This window comes from Sinocyclocheilus rhinocerous, unplaced genomic scaffold, assembly GCF_001515625.1.
Source record: "Sinocyclocheilus rhinocerous isolate Xijiao unplaced genomic scaffold, SAMN03320098_v1.1 scaffold1622, whole genome shotgun sequence".
Lineage (NCBI taxonomy): Eukaryota > Metazoa > Chordata > Actinopteri > Cypriniformes > Cyprinidae > Sinocyclocheilus > Sinocyclocheilus rhinocerous.
The window spans coordinates 1,157,195-1,163,959 of NW_015654513.1; the positions used below are offsets into that span (position 1 = coordinate 1,157,195).

The window sequence follows — 6,765 nt, forward strand, 5'->3', positions numbered from 1 at the left end:
TTTTCTATGTGGCTTCCTCAAAAAAGTACATCCATATATAATAAATAAGAACTAGTATCTAATGAATAAGTACTAGTAACTTTACAAAAGACACTAGTACCAAAAGAATAAACACTAGTACCTAAAGAATAAGCACTAGTACCTAATGAATAAGTACTAGTACTTAATGGAAAAGATACTAGTATCTAAAAAATAAGTACTAATACCATGAAAATAGATACTAGGCTTATAGATTAAATGTTAAAACGGCTTTCCATACGCAGGGTGGTACTCATGCCGCATTCCAGACAAAGTCAGAAGAGGGAACATCCGAGTTGAAATCTCCCACTTCCAACTTCAGTGAGCTCCAATCGATCGCACGTCAATCACACATCACGTTAAAATATATTTTTAAAAAAAATCAGAATTAATAGTCTAAATACATTACATTTAGAGCTAATTTGATTTAGCAAGCCGTTTATGACTGTTGATCAAACCAAAAACAACAACAACAACAAAAAACATTTAGCTCATTAGACTTAGTACCTTAAGCCAGTCATGGAGATGCATCTTTTCCAGATTGATCCTCTGCTGTGGATCAGACTGCAGACATGAAGAAATCATCTGGCAGCATTCTGTGCAAAAAGATGAGAGACATTTAATTTATTAGCTTATGCTTCACACCTCATCTCTTTCAAGCTGTCTTTTTTGTGTGATTTCGAATACAGATTGTCCTTCGTTCTTCTTTGATGAAGATCTTACCTTGTGACAGGCCAGGTCTGGTCCAGCTCCTCTTACTGATCAGATCCAGGTCAGTCCGTGGGATAACATCCGCATGGCATCATGAATAGAAGGATCCCTAGTGACCACACTGTTGTCGGCTTTGCATGGTATCTGCCGTTCATAGGGACCTCTGGTGGACAGTACGCTTTTGTGCCTGGAGGAAAGAGGTTTTGTCCGTTTAATGCATTTCCACATCATGTTGACTGTATAGGATGCAATTCTGTGAGATAATTAACAAAGCATTTCATAACACATACCACTAAAGACTTCGTAGCCAAATCTCTTCATTTGCGCACCACACCCAAAGTCAATCAATTTCACCTCCATGGTGTCCTGGTTTACCAGCAGGTTCTCCATTTTTGTGACACCACGCTTGATGCAAACATTACCACCTTCAGTGACCTGCTGCATGACCTTTCGTGCTGTCCCCTCATCGAGACTCTCTCCGTGGAGCTTCACAAAACTTTTTGGAGACAGTTTCCCAAATAATGACTTGGTTCACAAATCAGAACAGTTTGCCTACTGAGAACTCACTTGTAGTCTGTGAATAATATTAATATAAGATGTTATAAATTGAAAACAGTGACTGAGAGGCAGTAATATAGAGAGCACAGCCAACTTACCACTCTGATATATGGCATGTTGTGATTGACATGACATGATGTGATTGTACCATCGGTTAAATGTCTGATATGATCTGGCTTCAGTCTGGTACTTATTCTCAGCCTTAGCCAGGTCATATTTAGCTGCTCTGTGGCGACTGGCGAGGAAAGCGGAGAGCAGGCCACCTCCAGAAGCTCTTCTTTTTCTTTTCCTCCTCTCTCTCTGCCTTCTTTCCTCCATCAAAACCATCAGCAACAAGCACCTCATCAGGCCGATGAGGATGATGGTTCTCCGCTATGTTAGTGGTGTTTTTGACAAGAACACATGGTTTTCGTACACAAACTATATTAAACTATAAGTTCAAATAACTAAATTTGTCAAGTTGAAATACTTAATAATTTATTTAAATACAACTTAACTGTTAGTGCAAAATGATAACTCTAAAATGTAAGTTATATGAACATATAGTTTGGTACTGAAAACTTAAAAATTAAGTTCACCTAATTTTCATAAAGTTATTCCAACTAAACCTAAGCTCAAATAACTAAATGTGTCAAGTTAAAGATATCTAAAAATAAAAAAAAATCAACTTAAGTCAGTGGAAATTAGTACCTCAAAAAGTTAAGTTTAATTGAACAAAACAGCTTTACAGGGAAATTTTGTACTAAAAAAAAAAAACTAAGTTTACCTTACGCTCATAAAGTTATTTATATTCTACGTAAATGCAACTTAACTGAGTCAGTGCAAAAAGATGAGTGAATAGCGGAACATGGAGACCTCAGAGACAATATTGCCAGACAGACCACATCACTATGGTGCTCTGCTGGGGTGCATCGTTAGCTAACAATGGTCACAAGTTACATAGTTTAACCATCTGCTGTCTACCGAAACATAGTTCAAACAAACATTTGCAAACAGCGACCATGTTCGGGAAACAGTCTGACTAGCTCATTTGTTTCTACAATGATGTCATTGTACAAGAAACACACTCCTGGTTTTACGAATGTAAAATCATTTCGACACCACTGACCACTTAAAATGAGTTTCAAATGAGTTTCAACAACCTCTACAACTGTGCTATTCAGGAGAGAATCTTATTTAGTCTCACAATCAGTCAGTTCAGCAGTAATTGAAAACAGCTTTATGCACTGTGACATGAAAGATAACTAGGGTTTCATGGCAGCTCCTGTGGTTATTAGATTTCATGAAAAACATGCCTATCAGCCAGAAACCACAGTGTATAAGTGTATAAGCTTTATTTAACTTCTGCTCCTCTTGTAGCTCATTTTACAATGTGATCCTAATGGCTAAAGCACCCTATACAGTATGCAGTGATTATGATTTATGATAACATGGGGGATACATTACCACAGCAGAAGTGTGAGGTGTTTTTAAGTGTTTCCAGTTTTTTATCATTCCAGCCTTTGGCACTGTCAAAAGAAAAGTATAAAACCAAGTAACTTAACAAGACATAGAAGGTCTTATCAAATTTTATTGACAGAAAGTTTTCCAAAATAGCTAGATAGCAAACTCAAAATCTAAAAAAGAAGACTGAAAATGTTTTAAAAATAATGTACATTTTGCATAATTCTCTACAAGAAGTGCTAATTTAATCTCACAACAATGGCAGCTGGCACTGAACTTTTACCATTATTCATCAATATCATTTACTTACAAGTGTAACAGCATCCATTATTTTTATTTTTTTTTTTTTAATTTATGATATTCCGTATAGACTAGGGGTGTAACGATACATGTAGCCTATTCGTTGGACTAATCCTATTACATTTGGAAAATGAAAGAGCTTAAAGTGTGTGAAATATAATGTTCTCAGTACCACTGCGCTCAACAAGGCAGCCCAAATAACATAACAGGCAACGTGCTGTCTGCCCCGCGATAACCTCCCCTTGCTGGGGTGCGTCGAAAGACGAGGATCTTGTATCGACGATAGCCAGAGATATTGTCAGACTCTGGTCCGTGTTTTGTGTGTGTTTTGCTCCTTATGTGCCTTCCTTGCCCTTATTTGGTCCTTCCTGTTCCTGTCCTCATTGTGTGTATTCCTCTCCAGCTGTGTTTTGTTTAATTAGTTAATTTGCTCCCAGGTGTGTCCCATTGGTGTCTGTGTATTTAAAGTGTTCTCAGTTCCTAATTCTCTGTCTGCTGTTAAGTGTCATTTTGGTTTGCTCGATGTCTCCCGGCCTGTGATCCCCAGCGTGCCTTCATTAAAACCTTTTTGATTTACTTTTATTCCTCGTCTCCTCGCTCGTTCCTGCGCTCCCAGTGTGTGTGACAGATATTGTCAAAAACATCAATTATTAGCAATATTAAGAGGATTTGGCAGTTTTCAATTAATGTAGGCTAGCCCTGTTAGGGTACAACGGGGCTAAAGACGCCCCGGGGTAAAAGGCGCCTTTGATATTATGTTCATCTAAACCACTAGATGGCACAAAAACGTGGCGTAGCACTTTCCAAAACATCGCTTTTCAAGATGCACGTGTTTATTTGTTTGATCCTTGACGCGATCGCGCGCAGCAGCGCAAAGTTGATTCTGTTGATTTCTTACTTGATCTAATATTTGATGTTTTTTAAAGTGTTGTAGATTTAAGTAGCAAATGAGAATCGCTAAAATTAATGCATATATTTTGAGACAAAGGTCTTCTTTATGATTTTCAGTTTTAAGATAATTAAAGCAACAGTTTTTGCTTTTTTTAAAGACGCATCTCTTTGGCCAAGCATTCAAATAATGCATCTCATAATCTTGTACTGCAGTTATATCTGATCAAATGCACATTATTATTCTTTAGTTTGGGTTAAACAAATCAATTTTGCTTGGTTGGAACAGCAGCTACGCTTATTATGTCTCTATTTGTTTCTCTGTTTCTGCTGGGATTGACATCCCATGGTAACTAGGATTTACACAAGCTTCAGTCCGGATCCAGAACACCTGAGAAGAGATAATGCCAACCCCTCAGAGGACCTCAGATCATGCCAACCCTGAAACAACATACAGAACTACCACATTTTGCTATAAATTTGATTGCATCATATAATAATTGCTGTTAATAGTGTTCATCGTCTGTTTACGTCTTTAATTGATTTTTCCGTACATTTCTGCCATATGTACATTAACTGACAGTCACCACTGATGAGCTACCACTAAATATTGTAGAAACTTAATTTGCTGTAAAGTTGCTTTGCAACGATTTGTATCGTGAAAAGCGCTGTACAAATAAACTTGAATTTAATTGAATTGAATTTTTAAATAACGAAAGAATAAGTAAAAGTATGGTATTTGGGGTAAAAAGCGGCCCTGCTGTTGGGGCTAAAGGCGCACTTAACATGATAATTAATAGATGGCTGACTTTTCCATTTCTTGACATGACATGGTTAGATTCACATGGTAAATATCATATATTATGTTGGGTGTCTATATTAGAGATAATCATGTTTAGAATGAAACCATCATATTTAAAAACATGATATTAATCATATCATATAATAAAATATCATTTGTTGTTACTACTGTAAATATATATTCAATTATTATTGGATCTCCTTCAGTACTTTCAGAATCTTTACTTATTAAAATGATTTTGATTCTGTATTATATATTATATTTTTTATAATAACATTTTAATGACCGTATATTTATTGAACAAAAATTAATTCCTTTATTTTTCAAAAATAAGCAGAAACTAGTACAAACTTTGCTGAAGTGATTGTTTTGAACAAGTATTAAATAGACATTACTTAAAAAAACATTATTTTAGCTGAAGCATTTGTATCAATACCGTGGGCCTTTTACCCCATGCTGGGGTCCGTGTGTGGGGTAAAAGGCCACCTCATACATTTACAAGATTACATTTACAAGATACATTTATAAGATTTTTAAAAAAAATTAAGAACTTGAATGATTTATTTTCACACAAAATCTGATGCTCCATTAATGTTCAATACAACGTATATATTTTTTCTGCAATTATACATTTTAGGCACAGTGACTACCAATGTTATCAGTGGCGTGCACAGACCTCCGGAGGGGCAGGGGCAGGCCCGGACTGGCCATCGGGAGCACCGGGAAAATTCCCGGTGGCCTGGCGGCTGATTTGGCCCGCTGCCCTGTTTTGTCAGTTTCATCTGTAAATACGCTACAGTTTTGTCTTCATTAACCTAGTTGAGTATTAAACTGCTAGTAGGCTATCTGATAGGCTATCAGCAGCACCCCATTATTATCATCATTCAGAATACTGTGCTAAAGGGCATCAATATCGATTGTAATGTTACATTAAAAAATTTAGCAGAGCCAGCTGTCTATCTAGATATTCACATGGATTTATTGTACTGGGAGGGAAGGAGCTAGAGCAGACAGCAACACAAAAATAATATGAGTCACAGCCTAATAATTCAATAGTGTGTTCAGTATTAGAATTTTTCAACAAATATATTGTACTAATTTTGACATTTGGCACTTCAGAAATTGTGTGTTAATACACTACCAGTCAAAAGGTTTTGATCAGTAAGATTTGTATTGTTTTTTTTTAAAGAAGTCTCTTCTGCTCACCAAAAAATAAATATATTTGGATCAAATAAAGCACGTTATCTGATCCAAAATACAGCAAAAACAGCAATATTGTGAAATATTTTTATTTAAAATGACTGCTTTCTATTTTAATATATTTTAAAATGTAATTTATTCCTGTGATCAAAAAGCTGAATTTTCAGCATCATTACTGCAGACTTCAGTGTCACATAATCCTTCAGAAATGCTGATTTGCAGCTCAAAAAACATTTATTATTATTATTATGTTGAAAGCAGATTAGATTTTTTTCAGGTTTCTTTGATGAATAGAAAGTTCAGAAGAACAGCATTTATCTGAAATATAAATCTTTTGTAACATTATAAATGTCTTTGTCATCACTTTTGATAAATTTAAAGTAATAATAAAAGTAAATAAGTAATAATCCCCCTCCCCCCCATGTAACGATGAAGACTGAAGTAAAATTCAGCTTTTTGATCACAGAAATAAATTACATTTTAAAATATATTCCAATCGAAAGCAGTTATTTTAAATAGTGAAAATATTTCACAATATTGCTCTTGCTGTACTCTGGATCAAATAAATGCAGGCTTGGTGAGCAGAAGAGACTTCTTTAAAAAACATTAAACATCTTACTGTTCACAAACTGTTGACTGGTAGTGTATATTTGTATGTAACATAGGTTTGTTAAATCTAGGGTATTTAAGTCATTTCAAGATAAATAACATTCTGTGCTAACAACACATTGAAATGGGTTGGTTGTTTTCAACAAGGTGGACAAAGTTCTATTCATAACAGTAGGCCTGCTGGTGAAGAAGTGTAGGGACTTAACCGTATTTTAAGTCGTTAATTCTTGATAAGG

General features: G+C 35.5%; 1 pseudogene; it reads right to left on the minus strand.

Moving 5' to 3' along the window:
- Positions 1 to 457: 457 nt before the first annotated feature.
- LOC107717412 (serine/threonine-protein kinase pim-2-like) lies at positions 458 to 1,632 on the minus strand (annotated as a pseudogene).
- Positions 1,633 to 6,765: the final 5,133 nt, after the last annotated feature.